We start from the raw sequence: 19,609 nt of genomic DNA on the forward strand, positions 1-19,609 counted from the left end.
TGCATAATGCATAACTGCAATGCATCACCTCAATTTTCGCATTCATTAGAAGATTTGTGTTGATGTGTTTTGTGAAATAACAATTTGTTTATGTTCAAAGTTTTACTTTTATAGATAAAGCCAACGTTGAGATATAATTGATTCTGTGTCGACACATTGGAGGCCAAAATAGAACTAAAATTAGTTTTGGTTACTCGAAATATCAAGTACCATAGTACAATCCTAGTACAACCACATTAACCTGGAACCGAGCATGGCTTCGTCCCTCTAGACACTAATCGAAGTGGTTTAGTTCTTTAATCAATAAAATCATGTGTTATTAAATTTAACATATTGAAGCAAAAGTATAAATTAAAAAAGAAATTATCTGTCGGTGAACACATATCAAATTTCAATACAGACATTAATAAAGGGCACAGACGACAGTAGGCCTACTGTTTCTGTTATGATATTTAAGACTATGAATGATTGTGTCAAATCTTCCGGTCTAGTCAAATGAGTAGAATTAATTGGAAAATGAAATTTAAAAAAATGGAGTTAAACGTCCTACTGTTCCGTCAATGGTTCTTTTACGTGCACGCCGCCTCTTTTTTTCTCCTACCAGGCCCTACGTCCAGCATTACAGACCAGAGGAAAGCATGCCGGAAAATGGAAAATTCCGGGGAGCTCTCTCGGCCAACACCGTGAGCGAAGCCGGGATCTGCTGGCCAGCGAGCTTATGCATTACTCACTGAGCCTTTCAAAAAAAAATAAAAAAAATAAATAAATTGGACAATTACATACTTGCAATAATTATATTACAATATCTAGACGTGAGATTTCAAACTAACAAAAGTAGTGTCTTTACATAGCAGCTTTCGATGACATTAAATTATTATATTTCGTGTAGACGTCAATCAATACCTTTAGCCATTCTCAAAATATGGCAATAAGATAAACAAATTGACATTATTGATAGACAACATCGCAACAAACAAAAGACAGTACAAAGTCAACAGACAGTAAAAGAATGTTGTAGATTTCAAATCAGAGTGCTACAGTTTAGATGTCAAATACTTGACGTTCATCTATTTTTTTTAGACTACAACTGTCAAAGTCAAACAGATGTCACATATTATACATATTAATATTAAGATAAATAATATAGTCCTACCATGATTGATAATATTCCTCTAGGATTGGTGGTTTAAGAGCTATTGCTGAAATGAAATGAAATGGGGTTTAACGTCCTACTGTTCTGATCCGATTGGGTTAATGAAGACGGGCTTACGTGCTATGATGGAAATTTTGCCCGGACGGCGGCGCTACGGCCTACTCTTATTTCGAATTCCAACTGCCTCGGTTTTTCGTACCATTCGGACGACTAGACAGCTGTCCTTGTCAGGCCCTCCTTCCTGTACCACTGACAAGAGGTAACCACGTCGGACATGCCCGGTGAACTTTTTCAATCAATGAAGGGATCGAACACGCGACCTACAGGCTAGCGTGCCAGCGTCTTCACTAATAGCCACCATGGTGGCTCCCAAATCACATTCGCCCCAATTCGTTACTTTGTAAGATCAAAAAAGGTTGTTTTATCATGGACATTTTAATCATATACGTCATATATTCGTCGATTCGGCAGAATCTTTTATCCAAACTTTTCCATGGTTTAAAAGGCAAACCCAATAATAAATGAACACGTAATCTAAGGGCATCACAGTACCGTAAGGCAATTCACTTTTTTTTCTGACACTATTTATTCAATAAATATTTACATACTATAAAAGTACACTATATGTAGGCCGTATTCTCGGGGTGAAAATCTTGTCACCTTCGCTCCCGCTAAACCGGTCTACAAATCGGACTATCAATAATCGTGCAATCAATATGTCAACAAAATTCTCCAATAAAATCTGCCAATTTAATAGTTCAAGCTCGAAATAGGCTATAAATCGATGACTTATTTCTTTATAGTGCGGAGCCATATTTGCGTAGATGTGAGCTGGATCCTGCGCATCTATTTAAAATTTGGCCAATCAGCGGTCTCGCTTGCGGGGTTGCGGTCAAAAATTCTGGGGTCAAGTGCCAGGTCATAGCATTTGTAAACAAAGCCATGCGAACGATTTACCTTGCAAATCGCTCGCGGTTGGGACGAACAGAGATCAAATGAACCCCAAAAACGTCCCAACCGTGTAGAGAAGTGGTGTATGAGAGCCACAAAAGGTATTTTGATCACACTGACATAAAATGTGGCAGTCAGTCAGGTTTTTTCGACACTGATTAAGGATATTGGACCGGTCTATTTCACTAGAAAAATGCCTTAATATCAAGGGAGATTACAGAGAATGCAACAAGGTCACTGCTTCTATAAGTGTAATTCTAATAAAATCATTCATTTTACATAACAAAATACTTAAAACCTGTCTAGCCTGCTGTCTTGATAATGATCATGGATAGGCTAGTGTATAGCTAAGATTAAGAATGAAAAAACATATTTTGAAATAAAGGTTGAAAACTTAAAAAGTTGCAGAAATATTAAGAAGAAATGCTTAAATAATTTGAACTAGCTCAGAATTGTCAGGGAAAAGCCCATATGGACAAAATAAAATTTTGCATTTACAATGTATAAGCTTACAATAGATATATGAATTCAAAATGCGTTTTGTCTGCAATTGCAAATGAACCAGATGCCCCCCCCCCCCATCAATATCGGGCTCACCTACGACATAGTTTACATGTAATCATCGATAAAAGTGCCAAACACACTTTCAATGTTGGAATCTTGCTTCTGATTAATAAATATTCTGATTTTTTAAAACAATTATAACAGATATTGTACATGTAGTCGATCAAATCCAAAACTAATTACCTTTGATTTGAAAAATATTTTTGATCACCTAAGATAAATAAAATACAATTTAATGGAGGATTTACACTAAGAGTAAGACACTAACTCATTTAGTAGTTAGAATAAGGCTACCGGTATTTGTTTCACTGGACTTATCAAAACAGCAAAAGTGTTATTGGTGCTTTAAATAAAATAATAAAAATGCTGTTTTTATTTCGCACTGGACTAAATTGTCCCTCTTTTGTATGGCCCCCGCTCGAACATACTTGGATTTTTTCTTGCAAATTATACAGCTCTCTGATAAAACTGACTTTTTTAACTCTGATGAAGTAGTAACAAGTACTGCACTATGATGTGATTCCTTTGGTGATATTAATGAAGGAGTAGGGGTGAATGAGACACACTTTTAGTTTTTAAATTTGTTGAAGTACTAGGCCTAGTAGTAGGGGTTATGGACATAAAGGCCCTAAACCAAAATGGCTCAAGTATTTGGTCATAACGGTCAAACATTTTGGTCAAAACTACATAACGGTCAAAACATTAGGGTCATAATGGCCAAAAAGAACATTTGAATTTTGATATATTATGTATCAAATGATATTTATTAATATAAATATTGCATAATATAAATATCAATATTTCTTAATAGATAATATTTTCATATACATTTCTTTAATATATAAATATAAAAACACTGTAGACATTTAATACTTAATACACTGTATAACTATAACATACATAATTTACAAAGACATCTATTTAATATGGAGGGTGGGTGGCGAATGGTTTAACATGTACACATGAAATCATAAGGTCTGTCATTGCGTCAATGACTTAATTTCAATTCTCTGCTTGTACGTGACAAGGACTAGGGTCACTTGTTCAACCTTGTGAGTTTTCTCCGAGTCCCCCAGTTTCCTTCCTCTGCTACAGACCCTTACATGCAAGCAAATTATTTAAATAAAAAGGAACCGTGTCGACTGGACATTAATGTTCAGCTCATGTTACTTTATCAGTGGGGTGTGAAGGACTTAATTAGGGATTATCAAAAACTTTGATTAATCCCCTCTTTCCTTTGAATCACAGCATGCAATGTTCTGGGTTGACTTGGATGGTTATATTCAATTCTTTCATTCACAAATTTTTCTGGACTTATGGTCTGCAGCCTATATATGATGCACCTTTATTTATTACATTTATTTATTACTTCTACTAGTTGGAATAGAAGTGGTCATATCTTGTTGAAGGTTTGGTGAAACCGTGTATAAAATATTATGTTATGAGTGAATTGCTTTTTTTGTCGAATGATTAATATACTAATAGTAAGTTGTTAAATAATGTTTGGTAAAATATATTATGACCACATCACAGTAATACTAATACTAATAGTCTGTATGTATGTCGTGACAGTTTAGTTTCGGCTGGACTGAATGTAGACGCTGCCTTATCACTGAGTCACTCTCTTTCTTTCTCGCATCATTTAACTGTTTTGTTCTTAAAACATCTATAAAACGTTGGATGAAATCCAAAACCACTGCCGACTGTATCTTCAATATAATATCCTTCGTAATAAAATATCCATTTGTATCGAAAAATGCTGCAATGGATTGGTCATTTCCATCCAATTGAAACCAGTCTATAGCTACCTCACGACATTTATCTCACCTTGTGTTTGTAAAGGGTTCTGCACTTCCCTTATTAACACTGTCTAAGTGAACAATACAAGTTAATTGAGCCTTTGTCGCCATTTAGTGTAGCTTCTACATGTATAACTGCAATGTGTTCCTCGTGAAGCACGCCATTTTGTGTTTACCAACAACACACGCGAATGTAGACAATAACGTGATTGGTCGATTGTGGAAAAAAACGATCACGTGACGCGGCGAACAAAGCTGAATTCTGTCCAGTGACCTCGCGCACTATGAATTTTACTATCAATAAATAGTCCGGATTTCAACGAAGAATATCACCGAAGAACTATGGAATTTTTTGGGGAACATTACAACAAACGAATATCTCTATATGAACTATACACTGACAAAATTTCTTCTAGACCGGATTTGTAGGAACGAAAATATTTTTGCAACGACAATTTGTGCCCATGGAATGCGGCCTAATGTTTGTGGGATCTGAAAACAAGCCGGGGCTTATATAAATTCATCTCCCGAGGACATTATTTACAATAAAATATAAATACATTGTACAAGATTATAATCATAAATAACAAATTGGTATAGAATTACAAGGTAAATGGGTTTACTCTCATTTGATTAATTTAAAACGTTATGTTGGATACAATATAATCAGTTAAAGTACGTAATGTAGTAGAAATGTTGTGTGGTTAGCGAAATGATTATCCGATGTTCTTAGCACGTAAAGGGTAAGCGAAACTCAGGTTGTGGTTTTAGGAGAAAGAAAATATTATTGGGATGGGAGGCGTCTGGCGTGCGATGGTGTTTCATGGTTATAAAAAAAAAAAAATGCCATATATTAATCGTTAATATTTAATATTAAGTACACGATTTGAACATGGACAAGTATTTCCAACCTATCGAGAGACACTAATTGTCATATGATTAGTGTTAAGATAAGTTTAAATATCTATGCTGCATCAAAGGTAAGCCCATCAAAACACGTCAAGTAAAACCCACTAGTACACGTTTAGTATGATCGGTAAATAAACCAACCCGCAAGTGTATACGGTGAGTATCACCAAATAGTAGGTGGCAAGTAAAAGGACGGTAAGAAGTATATATGCCCACGAAAACGATATGAATCGCCGTTTAGTATGATCAATTTAGATAAGTTTATTGATAAGAATAGGTAATCAAGAAACGGCGAGTACACAATATGTTTAGACAAACAAGAATCGGTAAGTAAACCAACCCGCAAGTTTATACGGTAAGTATCAACAAACAATTGGTGGTAAGTAAAAGGACGATAAAAAGTGTATATAAAAAAAAGTGGTAAGTAATAAGATAATAACAAGTAAGTATGCGGTGGGTATTAAAAATATCACCGAACAGTGAGTGGAAGGCAAAAAGGCGGTAAGTATACCCAGCATGAAACGATATGTATCATATATCTCGAAGGCGAGTAGAATCAAGTATATACCCAGTAAGAATGGAATATGTGGAACATGGTTATTGTTTACTTAAATCTATTGGATTGGTTTATGATTAACTGAACTGTGGTGAATATTTCCATGTTTGTCGAAGAAGCGAGAAGGTCGTTTCCGTATAATAGCGTTCTAATCTCCCGGTGAGTACTTGGTAGTAATAGTATAGTTTCTTGTCTTATTCTAGTAAAATTAGAGCAGTATAATAAAAAATGTTCGCTGTCCTCAATAGTGTGACCGCAACTACAGGATGGATTGTTTGAAATATGCATTAAAAATTTGTGATAGTTTAGAGTACTTTTTTGGCATCTTAGTCTAGTGTGAATGATTTGCAATCTTCTGTCTCCTAGATAGTAATGATTTGGGATAGCTTGGTCGTTTTTGCCTAAATGATCTTTGAAGTGTTTCAAGGATGAACTTTTCTTTATGTCGTCTGTTAGATTATTCCAGGATGAAATAGTAGAAGGGAGAAAGGACTGTTTATATATCGATGTTGATGCGAATATGTTTCGGTAGTGAGATTGGTTACTTGTAACGTGAGAATTTAATGTAGAGACTTGGGGTGGTACGAGCAGTGAAAGGTAGTCGGGGGTTTGCTTATTGATCATCTTGTAAAAAACAATTAGTTTATGTCTGGAACGTCGTTCTTTTAACGAAATAAAACCGGATTCTTTGTATATAATGTTATGTGACGTTCCTCTAACGAGTCCAGTTACTGTTCGTAGGGCATCAAGTTGGAGTTTCTCAAGCCTCATGGCCTGTACAGTTGTCCCATAGAACGTCTGCATAGTCAAACAGGGGAAGGATGAACGACTTGTATATTATTTCGAGTGACTTTCTAGATAGTCTGTACTTAAAACTTCGAAAATGGTCAACAGTTTTGTTGATTTTGGATATGATGTAGTTTAAGTGATCTGTCCAGGTGCATGAGTTTTCAAGATAGACTCCTAAATGTTTGTGAGAAGAAACTTCAGACAGGGCAATGTTGTTGAATGTCAATTGAAAGGATGAAGGGGTTTTTTTTCTGGAGTAAGTAATACTAGTGGTTTTAGTGGGGTTAAATGCTACTTTCCAGGTAGAAGCCCATTTGCTAATGGTTGAAAGGTCAGTATTTAGAATTCGTTTAGATGAGACGGGGTCTTCAATGACAAGATAGGGGGAAGTGTCGTCTGCGAAAAGTCGTATATTTGATTCTATATCATTAACAAGATCGTTTATGTAGGCAACGATTAGTAAAGGACCGAGTACTGATCCTTGCGGTACTCCGGTATACACAATTGACGAGTTCGAAGATACTCCGTCGATTACTACGCGCTGTTGTCTATTTGATAAATAACTTTCTAGAAGCGCGTGGATATTCCCACGAATACCAATAGCATGAAGTTTGGAAAGAAGACCTCGATGCCAGACTTTATCAAAGGCTTTGCTTATGTCGAAATATACTGATCGAACTTCTTTGCCCTCGTCAAGAGCTTTACATATTTGGTCATATAGATCTAAAAGTTGATAAAGTGTGGAATCGTTCTTAATGAAACCAGATTGGAGTGGTGTTAGTATCTTAAAATCGAGAAATAAGTTGTATATATATTTGTAGAGGCATCTTTCGAAAATTTTACCAATGCAGCTTAATAAGGATATGGGACGGTAGTTATTAATGGACGATGGTGGTCCATTCTTTAATATCGGCGTGATATGCGATTCTTTCCATTGATCAGGAAATACAGAGTTTTCTAAGAGAAAGTTAAACAGATTTGTGAGTGGATTTGCCAAACTTGAGCAACATGATTTAAGGACTTTGTGATTTATACAATCTGGCCCTGAAGCTTTATCTAACTCAAAGTCATTTGTCGGAATGGATGGTGGTTTGTCGTTTGGGTTTTCTACGTTAGACTGCGCAGTAAAATAATCATTTAGGGCATTAGCCTTTTCGACTGCGTCGTACAAGATTTTGCCTTGTTCATCTACAAGAGGGGGGATAAGACTTTTGTTCCTCTTAGAACTTAGGATATTTGTTTTTACTAGTTTCCACCATTTCTTTTCAGTAAAATGGTTTTCACTAATTTCTTGATCAAGCTTTTGATAGAACTCATTTTTTACTCTCCTAACTTCGCCAGTCACATAATTCCGCTGATGTCTAAAATTTGCCCAATCTATCGGCCTATTTGATCGCTTAGCTTTTTCGTGGGGACGATTTCGCTTCCGTATAATACGGCGAATGTGACCATTCATCCACGGACAATCTTTGGGACGCACAGTTATTTGTTTATGTGGTACATATAAATCAATACCAGTTAAAATGACGCTAGAAATATTGTTTACTAAGACATTTGGGACTAAGCCCTTCTCAACGTATAATTGATTCCAGTTAAAATTGTTATAAAACCGATTTATATTTACAATGTCCATACATTCATAGTTCCAGATTATACGAATTCGGCTTACGATAGAAAGGACCTATAAGAAAATTTCCAGTATTTAGTCTTATTTCTGTCCAGATTGCTTCGACGCCATTTACGTGAAGATCGTGTCTTGGAATGAAGTGTATGGAAGACCTGATGTAAATGGCCACGCCACCATAACCGTCGTTCCTGTTTAAGAGAATAGGCGAATGAAAACCTTGCAATGATATTTTCTCTATGTTTGTGTTTTTACCTATCCATGTTTCTGATAGTGTGATGATGTCAACACCGTCAAATTCAACCAAAAGATTGTCCACTTTATTTTCAAGACTACGAATATTCAGGTGAATAATTTTAATGTATCTTGGTCCTGGATTCTGATGAATGTCACCGCATAATATAAGCAGAAGTAGCATCGAGCGAGAAGTGGAGAAGGAGGGGTTACCACAACGCGGAGTTAGAATACTCAGGGTGATCAAGTCACCTCTGAAATTGACGTAATGATTTCGCTTACCACGGAATAAGATGAGTTTGATAAAAGTAATAAAAGTAGCAACATGATTTTATCCACTTTTCTTACGTTTTTACTGAACATGTAAATTGTGAGAGTAGGATTGAATGAAATTAAGTACTTATCATTTATATGTAAACAATGATTTGAATGTAGACGGTACATACAGATACATTGACAAAGTAAATTAACATATAAACAAGAATTATAGAAGTGTAAAAGGTTTGATGGAAGCAAGTATTTGTATATGTAAACAATGTTTACAATGTAAGTGGGGTATAATACAAGATGGGCATATTTCAAGTAACAAACATGAAACGTAGAAAACATATATACATTAGAGGTTGAGAATAATATCTCGTTTGTGTCTTGGATGAGCATCGGATCGTGATCAATGTACATATAGTAGTGGGCAGTTTCAGTAAAAATCAGGACGGGTTATAAGCCACAATTTTCTGAGTGACAAAGGTAGGTGTGTAGTGGTATCTGAATATTATCATCAGGGACATATGCATTATGGTAATGCTTGGTATGTAGGCATACATACATAATAGTAATTCTAGGTATGTGGAAATGATATAGTAGTGTTAGGTATGTGGGGATACATGTATACTAGTAGTGGTAGGTATGTAGGGACAACATAACTAGTAATTGTAGGTATGGAGGGATATATTATAGTAATGGTAGGTATGTAAGGATACACACATTATAGTAATGGTGGATATGTAGGGATACACACAATATAGTAATGGTGGGTATGTAGAGATACACGTATATTAGTAATGGTAGGTATGTAGAGATACACGTATATTAGTAATGGTAGGTATGCAGGGATACACACATCATAGCAATGATAGGCATGTAGGGATACGCACATCATAGTAATGGTGGGTATGTAGGGATACACACATCATAGTAATGGTGGGTATGTAGGGATACACACATGATGGTAATGGTAGGTATGTAGGCATACACACATAGTAGTAATGGTGGGTATGTAGGCATACACACATCATAATAATGGTAGGGATACACACATCATAGTAATGGTGGGTATGTAAGGATACACACATCATAGTAATTGTGGGTATGTAGGGATACACACATCATAGTAATGGTAGGTATGTAGGGATACACACATCATAGTAATGGTAGGTATGTAAGGATACTCACATCATAGTAATGGTGGGTATGTAGGATTACACACATCATGGTAATGGTGGGTATGTAGGGATACACACATCATAGTAATGGTAGGTATGTAAGGATACTCACATCATAGTAATGGTGGGTATGTAGGGATACAAACGTCATAGTAATGGTGGATATGTAGGGATACACACATCATAGCAATTCACTTTACACACTAAAATAAAATTGGATGAATGTATGCAGGTTTAACACCGAAGATTAAAGCTTAAGAACACAAAAAATGTTATCTTCATTCACTGTGTGCAATAACATTCAGAGTCGGGTTGAGACTTAGTAGGCCGTCCCATGGGGTACAGGTCCTCATAAAAACAGTAAACGTGGTCTGCATCTTAGAAAATTTTACACAGAATACATAGAATAGCGTTTCTTTTTGCCATAGTAGTATTAATAGTCTATGCGTACTAAAGGTGAGAGAGAGAGAGAGAAATGGGGTTTAACGTCCACTCGACACAAACTAGGTCATTTCGGGACTAACATATGGTTTAATTTTATTTTTATAATTCGCTTGTGCGTAGGGGTCTTTAGCAGTGGGAGGAAACCGGAGGACCCGGAGAAAACCCACGAGGTTGGACAGGCGACCCTACTCCTTGTCACGTACAACTGGGGTTTCGAAACCACGCCAGTCGATTCAATGACAGACTTTATGATACAGCGCGCGCACGCTAACCATTAAGCCATACACCCCAACCAACACCCCCCCCCCCCGTACTAAAGGTGTATATAGATTGGGTCACTATTCAAATAGATAGCTAATTAATATATTTATAGAGCACGAGGTCACGTGTAAACTGTGGTAAACACATACAGGTCACAGTTCTATGGAATACTATTACTGCTTATTACTGAGCGACGTTTCGACTAGGCTTCTCTAGTCTTTATCAGGCAATGAAACAATTTGGCAAGCACGTTAAAGAACCTTTGATAGTTGGAAATCGATGAAGTGTAGGCTGAAACGCCGCTGTCTGGGCAATATTTTTCTCGTAACAGACTGCATGGCAAATGCCTGTATTCATTAGCTCGGTTGGTGCAAAAAAGTAGGAGATTAAACCCCGTATAATCTGATTTCATTTCTAAACCTGAACTGCCAATCATATAATTTCAGATTTAGTTCGTCCCAATCATTGAAATGGCGATTGGGGGCAGACGACAATATCAATACAAACGACAGCTTGGTTATTCCTGCAATCTAGTTTATTGTTAATTACATGTAACAGAACGACAATATCAATACAAAAAACAAATTATATTAAAATTGACTTGGGTGAAAATTATATAAAACAAAATATATTAAAATTGACTTGGGTGAAAATTAAAATTGACTTGGGTGAAAATTATAAAAAACAAATTATATTAAAATTGACTTGGGTGAATATTCAAAAAAACAAATTATATTATTTTTCATGTCCCTTATCAGCCACCGTAGTAATCAAATAACCTTTTGTCTACCTTATTATTTGTTATTTTTGTCACATTCTGTTTAGTTCACAAACAAGGGTGATTTATTGGTGGGGATTCAGGTATTACGTATCGCCGGTGAATCCTTTGTTCTTTCAAACAACAAGATTTGAGTAAGTGGAGTAGTCGTTAGTCTTTTTTTTATTCAGAATTTTATGCTATGATGTTTGTTGCCGGTTTAGAATGTTTATTACTTCCTCTAATAATAATTGTTCGTATGTATTGCGTGTATGTGTGCTTGTTTGTGTTGTCTAAGGCGTTGTCGTGTGGTTCTTCCTTTTTGACAATCTGAATGTTCGATGTTTCGGAAATTCGAAGTTAGGAAACACACAAGTTAAAAAGTAACACTGCACATGTGAGATTGTATCATTTTACTTTAAAGATCCAAAGTGTTAAATTGGGTTGATCTGATATGCTACTCAATTAGAGATTTGGAAAGCTGTTTACCATTAAATATTTGTTCCGCGAGATTAAACAGTAGTCGGCTGGTTTACTACATTTAGTTTAAATTTTGCCTTTAAGTGTCGGCACTGGAACACAAAATCAGTTGTCGGTAATAGCAGTGGAGATAGACTGTCATTCCGCAAAACAAATAAACACATATAATTAAATGATGCTGATAACTGCAATCTGTGAGGAGAGTTGTGAAAGGGCATCAAATAAATATAAAAATATGCACGTTAACCCCGTATTTTTTTTTTCTTTTAAGGAAATATTTGTCCTACGCCTTCGATCATAAATATAAACAAACATATGACTGTTTTTGTTGCAAAAATTAAATTCAACATAAAATGTTTTGCCAGACCAGTGTTTCTCACACCTTAGAACACATGAAAAAAAAGCGGCGCACCTGGCTAAATGTATGAGAAAAATATTTGAAATTTTCAAAATAAAAAAATGGTAAGTCAGACGGAAAACAACCGTAGACAGAGACTAGTTACAGACACATAGAATGACTCAAGCTAAATAAAGAAAAACTCAGCTATGAACTCATCAGTAGACACCAGTGAATAGTCAATTGGGATCATGTGATTTTTCGCAATTTCTTAGTTTGCCGTTCAAAATTTCGCGGCACACTTAGGAAGATCTTGCGGCACACCTGTGTGCAGCGGCACACTGGTTGAGAATCACTGTGCTAGGCCATTGAAAAACAAACTTGTGTAACACCTCTCAACATTAATTATCATCCAAAATAAGAACACGGCGTGAAGGACAAACACGAAGATAAAAAGACATTTGAAAAATAAGATTAATATTGATAACAACAAACCTAAACATTCAGTCAATGCAGTCCACATACCCCAACCACAGTAATATGCAAATATATGATGATTTCATTGGCCATGTATAGGTTGATTCTACGAACCAATAAAAAAAATAGTTTACATACCAGTCTTAGCATCATTGTTTATGTTCACCACAAAAAAGCAGTTATACAGGTCACAATTACTGCTTTATACCGAGCGACGTTTAGACTAGGCTTCTCTAGTCATTATCAAGCAATGATAAAATATCAAAGTATGACAAGACAATATATACATGTACACAACAATACTTAGTTAATGCTGACCAACCAGAGATACCCCTATGTGCCTAAAGGGAATCTATAATTAGGGCCTTGGGTACTATACCGGCATCCCTGCATCGCATCAAGAAAATAAGATTATTACATACATAATGTAATCGATTATGAGAAGGGTTGCAAGAAATTTAATGCCAAAGGAGTGATATGTACACAAAACAATGTCCTAAAATATTTTGAAAAAGTTTGCAACACCGATGAGAGTTACTTCTCTTCGCCTGCTAGAGAATTTTTTGATGGGTCGATACAAATAGCACAATTATATGGAGGTCGGATAATTTGACTATGTGTCTCCGCCGTTAATGGGCCCAGTGGAGTAGAACAGAACGATACCACTGGGGAAACCGAGGATGCTGTTCCCCCGGAACCCGATTTTTGGCCATCTACGCTGTTAAAGACACCCTCCCCCAATATGAATTTAGTTCCGACAAGCCTGCATACGTCAAAGTTTTAATTTAGGGGCCGTTTTCTTTAACGTTTAAAACTTCTCAGAAAGTAAATATAAAATTTAAAATGTCGGTCTTGGCCTACGTTTACCAAATCTACATACTTTTATATTAAATCCGTCGTACATAAAATGTGGATTTTATGACACAGGCGGAAGCACTTATATTTAATTTTTCACCTGTAAAAATTGACTTGCATACGGAAATGATGGTTTGGCTGATATCTTTTTCTACCAGGAGCAATGGATTACAAGGTAAATAGCCATATTCAGACATCATACATAACGTTTCTATATGTGACTTTAGGGCTATGCGTGCTAATTCCCTGCAAACTACACTATAATAATAATATTGTGAACGTTGAATCTCTAATAGGAATATCAATCCAAAAATGATTCAATTACGTTAATTAGACGTATTTACAAAGATATGACTAATTGAAAATTCCATCGATCTATGCTATCCCTATGTAACAAGACGAACGCCATTTTTATTTACCGTGAACCAAATTGGTGGGGCTGTTTTAAATCTGATTGGGAGATTATCTAACGTAATGCTTGATGGAGGACCTGACAAGGGAAAGGGTCTAATCGTTTCAGTGATACGAAAAATCGAAGTCCGCGTATATCATTGGCAACACTTTAAAGATTCTCTGGCGATTGCTAGTCGAAAAAAAAGGCAGGCTTCAGCGTCGCTGTATAAGCACTGTTTTCCTTCTTCATTTGTCCGGTGTGTTAAACCCCATTTCATTTTCATGCCCATTGTCCGGTGTGTTTACAGATTGCCCATCTATTTACAGATTACCTAGTTTCTGTCGCGTGGACGTTAAACCCCGTCCGCGATAATTTATTGGTTGACCTGTTTTAAATCCCGTCTAGTGTTATTATTTTGATTTTGTTTTTAATTAGATATCGAAAATCAATCTGAGTACATATTAGCGTGAATTAAGCCGTGTGAAATTTGATATTTTAGCGAAAAATGGAAATGACGCATAGTTACTTTAAACATACATTATGCAAGAGCTAAATCTGCCTATTGCAGGTCTTTCTTTAATCCTGAAATGTTATCTAAATTATTAATTAGAGATAATTTAACTTAACCAGATCGTAATCAACTCTCCATGTCAGCGCTCACCTGCGATATTTACTTGATTGGAATCCGACCTTCTGTTCAACGCAGGATAACCGAGACTATGTTGTTTTATCGTACCGACTTTAGTAATGATGATCGAGGCTAGGCCTATAACTCAATGGCTAAACTTTCGGTTCAGAGTGGATCAATTTGACAGAAATTTTCAGCAAATTCCCTTTACATTAACTATTTTTAAACTATTATAGTGAGAACTGCCAGCTCTTCATCTTTAATGTATTGTATTTTTGAAACATGTGTTACATAGTGTGAGAGACAGTGATAGGTAAAAGATTATAATTATACATATGGCAGCATCTGGTTCTTTATTAAATGAACAATAGTGTGGTCAATTAGAGAACAGTGGAGAGTTTATTACACATGCGGTCAAAGGATAATTATAATCTTTTACCTATCACTGTCTCTCACACTATGTAACACATGTAACTTTTTATTGGATATCATAGCTTGGGAATAAAGTAACGTTTCCGGTATAACCGACACCAAGCTCCTTTGTTTTTTCAAACCTATACATTTTTATTGGATTTTATGACATGAGAATAGATTAATATTTCCGGTTTATTATATTTTAAGCTTCCCAAAAGATCTTAATCAGCTTTGTTTATGTTTTGAACTTCTTTAAACCGTATTCCAAAAGTTAACATATTTCACGTAGTTAGCACATATAAAATGTTTCAAATACCTTGCCATGAATCTTTAATGGGTTATGTAAGTTATGATTTCAGTGTGCACAGACTTAAAATCGATGGTTCGGAGGATACCATATCTGATGACGTGCACACGCTGACAGAAAAGAACATGTTAACTCAACTCAAATTCCAGTAGCAGGCTTTGTGTTGGTTAATAAATTTGTTTTGTCAGAAAAGAAATTCCCCATTCGTCTTAACCAAAAACATTTTGAAATCTGAAAACAAACTATCTCTCATCAAATTGCCAAAATTAAATCCCCTCAAAGTTAGACAATTAGCCTTTGTACTTATGTGACAAGTGATTATGTGTGAACGTAACCAAACTGAGAGAATCGGTAAATATATGACCATTGTCTAAAGTAAAGAAACCCCAGCCAACAAAAAAAAACATCAGTCAACAATAAAATCGCTAATAAAATAGAGACCAAATATAAGGTGTATCAGTTCTCTGAAAAAGTTTAAGAGTGCGTGCGTGGTGGTGGGGGGGGGGGGGGGTAATTTGGAATTGATTTAATAGAAATGAATTGTTGTTTTGTGAGCAGATTGCTTATTTCGAATTCCAACTGTCAAGCGTTATTTTCCTTGGGGTTTTTTCTAGCTTGGCCTTGACAAGTGAAAACCACGTCGGAAAATTTCGCGTAACTTCCTCGACCAATTACGGGATCGAACCCCAGAATTTTGCTATAATGGCTCAAAAATAGATAATGTAAAATGAAAATATTGGAAATTTCATTCAAATTACTTGATTCTTAGCCAAGTTATCACATAGTGGTAACCCAGGGCACTGGTATATTCGAATTTAGCCTCGTTTTCCCATTTTTAGATTTTAATTTTAAAAACACTCCACGAGGGTGAAGTGGTTCGATGGTATATCGATATCGATTTCTATTTTATACTTTGTGGACGCTTGATACCACTTCTCATTTCACCAATTCGTATATTTAACAAACTTTCGTGAACATTTGTATTAGAGTAAAGGGCAGCCTGTATTATTTAATGATATATAGGTATGACGAATCATTTATGCACATGGAGGTATAGATAGACTAGTATTGCTCGAATATTGCATACAGTGCATAGCAATGCCGCGTTGCTATAGCAAAATAGACGCAACTCACCAAAGTTATTTTTAGCCTTTCTATACCTTTCCCTTTTTCCACCTTTTGCTTGGCGATCCTTGCAGACATTTTGGCGTAGAATCAAAGAAAAGGGCTTGAATATACATTTTATGCCGGTTTTTGGTGAATATTCGTGATTTTGAGACGGAAGGGTACGAGATTTGAGATGTTGGTTATGTTGAAATGTAGGGCAGACAGTTGTATTTTTTTTTTTTTTTTTTTTTTTTTGTATGCTACTTTCCAGTTTGTGTATGTCAAGTTTTCCATGATGGACCTCATACCTGCTTTTGAGCAAGCGGTAGCCACACGTTGCTTCATCTGTGGTAGAAATCGCTCAACCCCACGAAAGTTTGGGAAAAGAGCCGGTCTAAGAAACGAGAATTAAATACTTTAACATACATTAGTCTAACAATAGCCCAATTGTTGTTTTTATGCGACATTATCAAAGCAAAGTTAACTATTTTCTTTATGTTCTTTTTCAAAGAGTTACCAATGCAAATTACTAATGAATTCCATATCACTAAAACCATTTTACATAAGATTGCACAAAACAGGTTCTGGCGTCAAAAAAAAGACATCCGATTAATCGTGACTACTTCCGTTCTGTTCTGTAAACGATTCCATAGATTGTCATGGAAGTAAAGATACTGTGTCTTAAAGAACAATTATTAGATAGTCGAGTTGTATTTGTCAAGGATGTTCTATGTCACCGTCGAATAATCTTTTGTCTGCGCTGAAGTATCATGCCACATAAATCGATTTCGGCAATTTCATTTGATTTTTCGAGGTAACTTTCTTCTGTACACCAACAGAGGTGTACCACGTAAAAGAACCCTTGGCAGCTAAAATTCGATATAAAAGTAGGCGGTAGCGCCACTGTCCGGACAAAATTTTCCCCATAGTGCATTGTATGGCGTATACCTGTCTTCATTAGCCCTGTCGGAGCAGAACATTGGGACGTTAAACCCCATTTCATTTTTAATTTATTCTTTATCTGGAAAATGCACCTTTTTTCGTGACGCTTCACGTACGTGACAAATATAATGAAATGGGGTTATACGTCCTTCTTTTAAACACAATAAAAAGTAAACCTTTGTGAAGAAACCATCAGTAAAGTTAGGACTTCTCCCAGGTTTTAGGTTGTTTTTTTTTTGCACCATAACCTTGATTTATCCATTTGTACCGTTTCTTTTTCAAGCATTTAGTCGTCTTTTTACATTTTTAATATTGAAAGTCATTAAAGTCGTTAATTGTCCATTTTTTTACAATTTGCTAACAATGCAAGTTCTAAGGATGCATAATAATGTAACATTTAGATAAAAAGCTGACAGTTCTCGCTATAATAGTTTTAAAAAACCCAGATAATTAGAATGGAATATGTTAAAAATTTCAGTCAATTTACTTCATTCTGAGCTAAGTTGGGGATATTTAAAAAGCGGATCACGATCTGCTTCAAAACGACGCAGATTGTCACGGGACGTCACGAATCTGACATGTTTCTGATCCGCAGTCATGAGCTTTGGCGCCTATCTTGCAGACACTTTTGTCATTCTTAACTCGTTGGCGAAAATATGCTCATCCATCTCATGAGAGATGCACGCAATATGTCCAGTGGTCAATCGTCGATCAACCATCGGTCATGTCATGCACCCGAGTAATGTTTTCTTGAATATAATCGAAACGTCGTGCTTGTGTATAATAAACCAGTGATTGTTGTCCCATATAACTGTATAGTTTTGTTATAGTTTTGTTTTCTTGAATGGTTGCTGTCGATGGCCTTCTAGGATGTGGGTCATTGTCAAGGCTCTCTGTCACGCTTAAATTCCGCTGCCCATTTCTTTACTACCGAAAAGGATATGTTATTCACTCTAAAAAACAAATATCCGCTATTTATATACTGCACGATTATTATTGCATTTACATGTAACATGATAGCATTTACATGTAACAAGATAACAATATCAATATTAATTGAACTAGATCAATATTGAATTTTACTTTGTGTTTTTAATTTCGAATATTATGGAAAATAATGAGTTAGAAACATAACTCCTTCAACATATTAATATATTATATGTATAAATAAAAGTATAGGCACATGTTTGATTTGTGTTATCCTATATAAATATGTGGATCGTTGTTGTGCTATTCTAAAAGTAAGCAAATTCCCTCTGCACCCCTCTCCATCGCTGTGAAGTTTTTTCGTTGATCTGCGCCATTAAACTGCATAAGTTATACAGCCCTACAGATTGCTTCACATCAGTGTCTGCGTTAAATAAGCAATTCTCGTGCACGATAAACCATCGTCGATAACACATCGGAGAGATTTTGATTTGACAGTTTTTACGTATTTTTGAAACCGGTTTCGAAGTGTTTTGGTTCTGTTGTGCAAGATATTTTTCGACGTTCCAAAGTAAAAGTTCGGTGCTAAGACCACCTAAAAGATACATTTTAAATGTTCCTATTATTAATTAGAACAGGTTTCGTTTTAGTTTTTATATTTTACGCTGACATTTATTGCTTTAAATCGTCCAAGTGCAAAAACGGAAAATTTGACCTTTTGACCTCCGGGGTCACAAAGAACAAAGGTGAATTTAGCAAGTTTAAATTTTTATTGAAAGTGTGATTACTTTCGATCATTTACAGCATGTTTTGATGATACAAGAATGGCCACACATTCACTTTCAGTGTAAATGACCTCATCTGACCTTTGACCCCGAATATCTCAAAAACTCCCCATAGGAAAGGTGGGTTTGGTTTTGTGTCCATTTGATGGACCCTCCCCCCGCACTGAGACTCTAGACTATGGCGAGAAATCAGACAGTCAGCAAGAATCTCTGGTGTATACAGGGCTTAAGATTTGCAACAAATATTGCTTCTGTTGTCAAGTTGTGTCATTCAGTTTGTTTGCAGATTGCTGTTTAACTTCAGAAAAAAAAATATGAGCGGAATTGAGTAAACAAACCAAAAAGTACCCATACATTGTCTCTATATAGTTTTATACCGGAAAATTTGCCGCCTACCATAACATTCTTCCTCAATTTAAACTCATGTAAGGATACAATATGGCAACATAACAGTATACACCTGCTGAAAACAA

At 35.8% G+C, this 19,609-nt stretch overlaps 1 long non-coding RNA gene across 1 annotated transcript in view; it reads right to left on the reverse strand.

Annotated features, from left to right (window-relative positions):
- LOC126821741 (uncharacterized) overlaps window positions 1-19,609 on the reverse strand; it is a 40,551-nt gene that overhangs the window by 18,723 nt on the left and 2,219 nt on the right. The window contains exon 2 of the long non-coding RNA XR_007680479.2: window positions 1,154-1,199. This is a non-coding gene — a long non-coding RNA (uncharacterized LOC126821741). The remainder of the gene's footprint in view (window positions 1-1,153; window positions 1,200-19,609) is intronic.

The sequence above is a fragment of the Patella vulgata genome, chromosome 5 (genome assembly GCF_932274485.2).
Source record: "Patella vulgata chromosome 5, xgPatVulg1.2, whole genome shotgun sequence".
NCBI classification, from domain to species: domain Eukaryota; kingdom Metazoa; phylum Mollusca; class Gastropoda; family Patellidae; genus Patella; species Patella vulgata.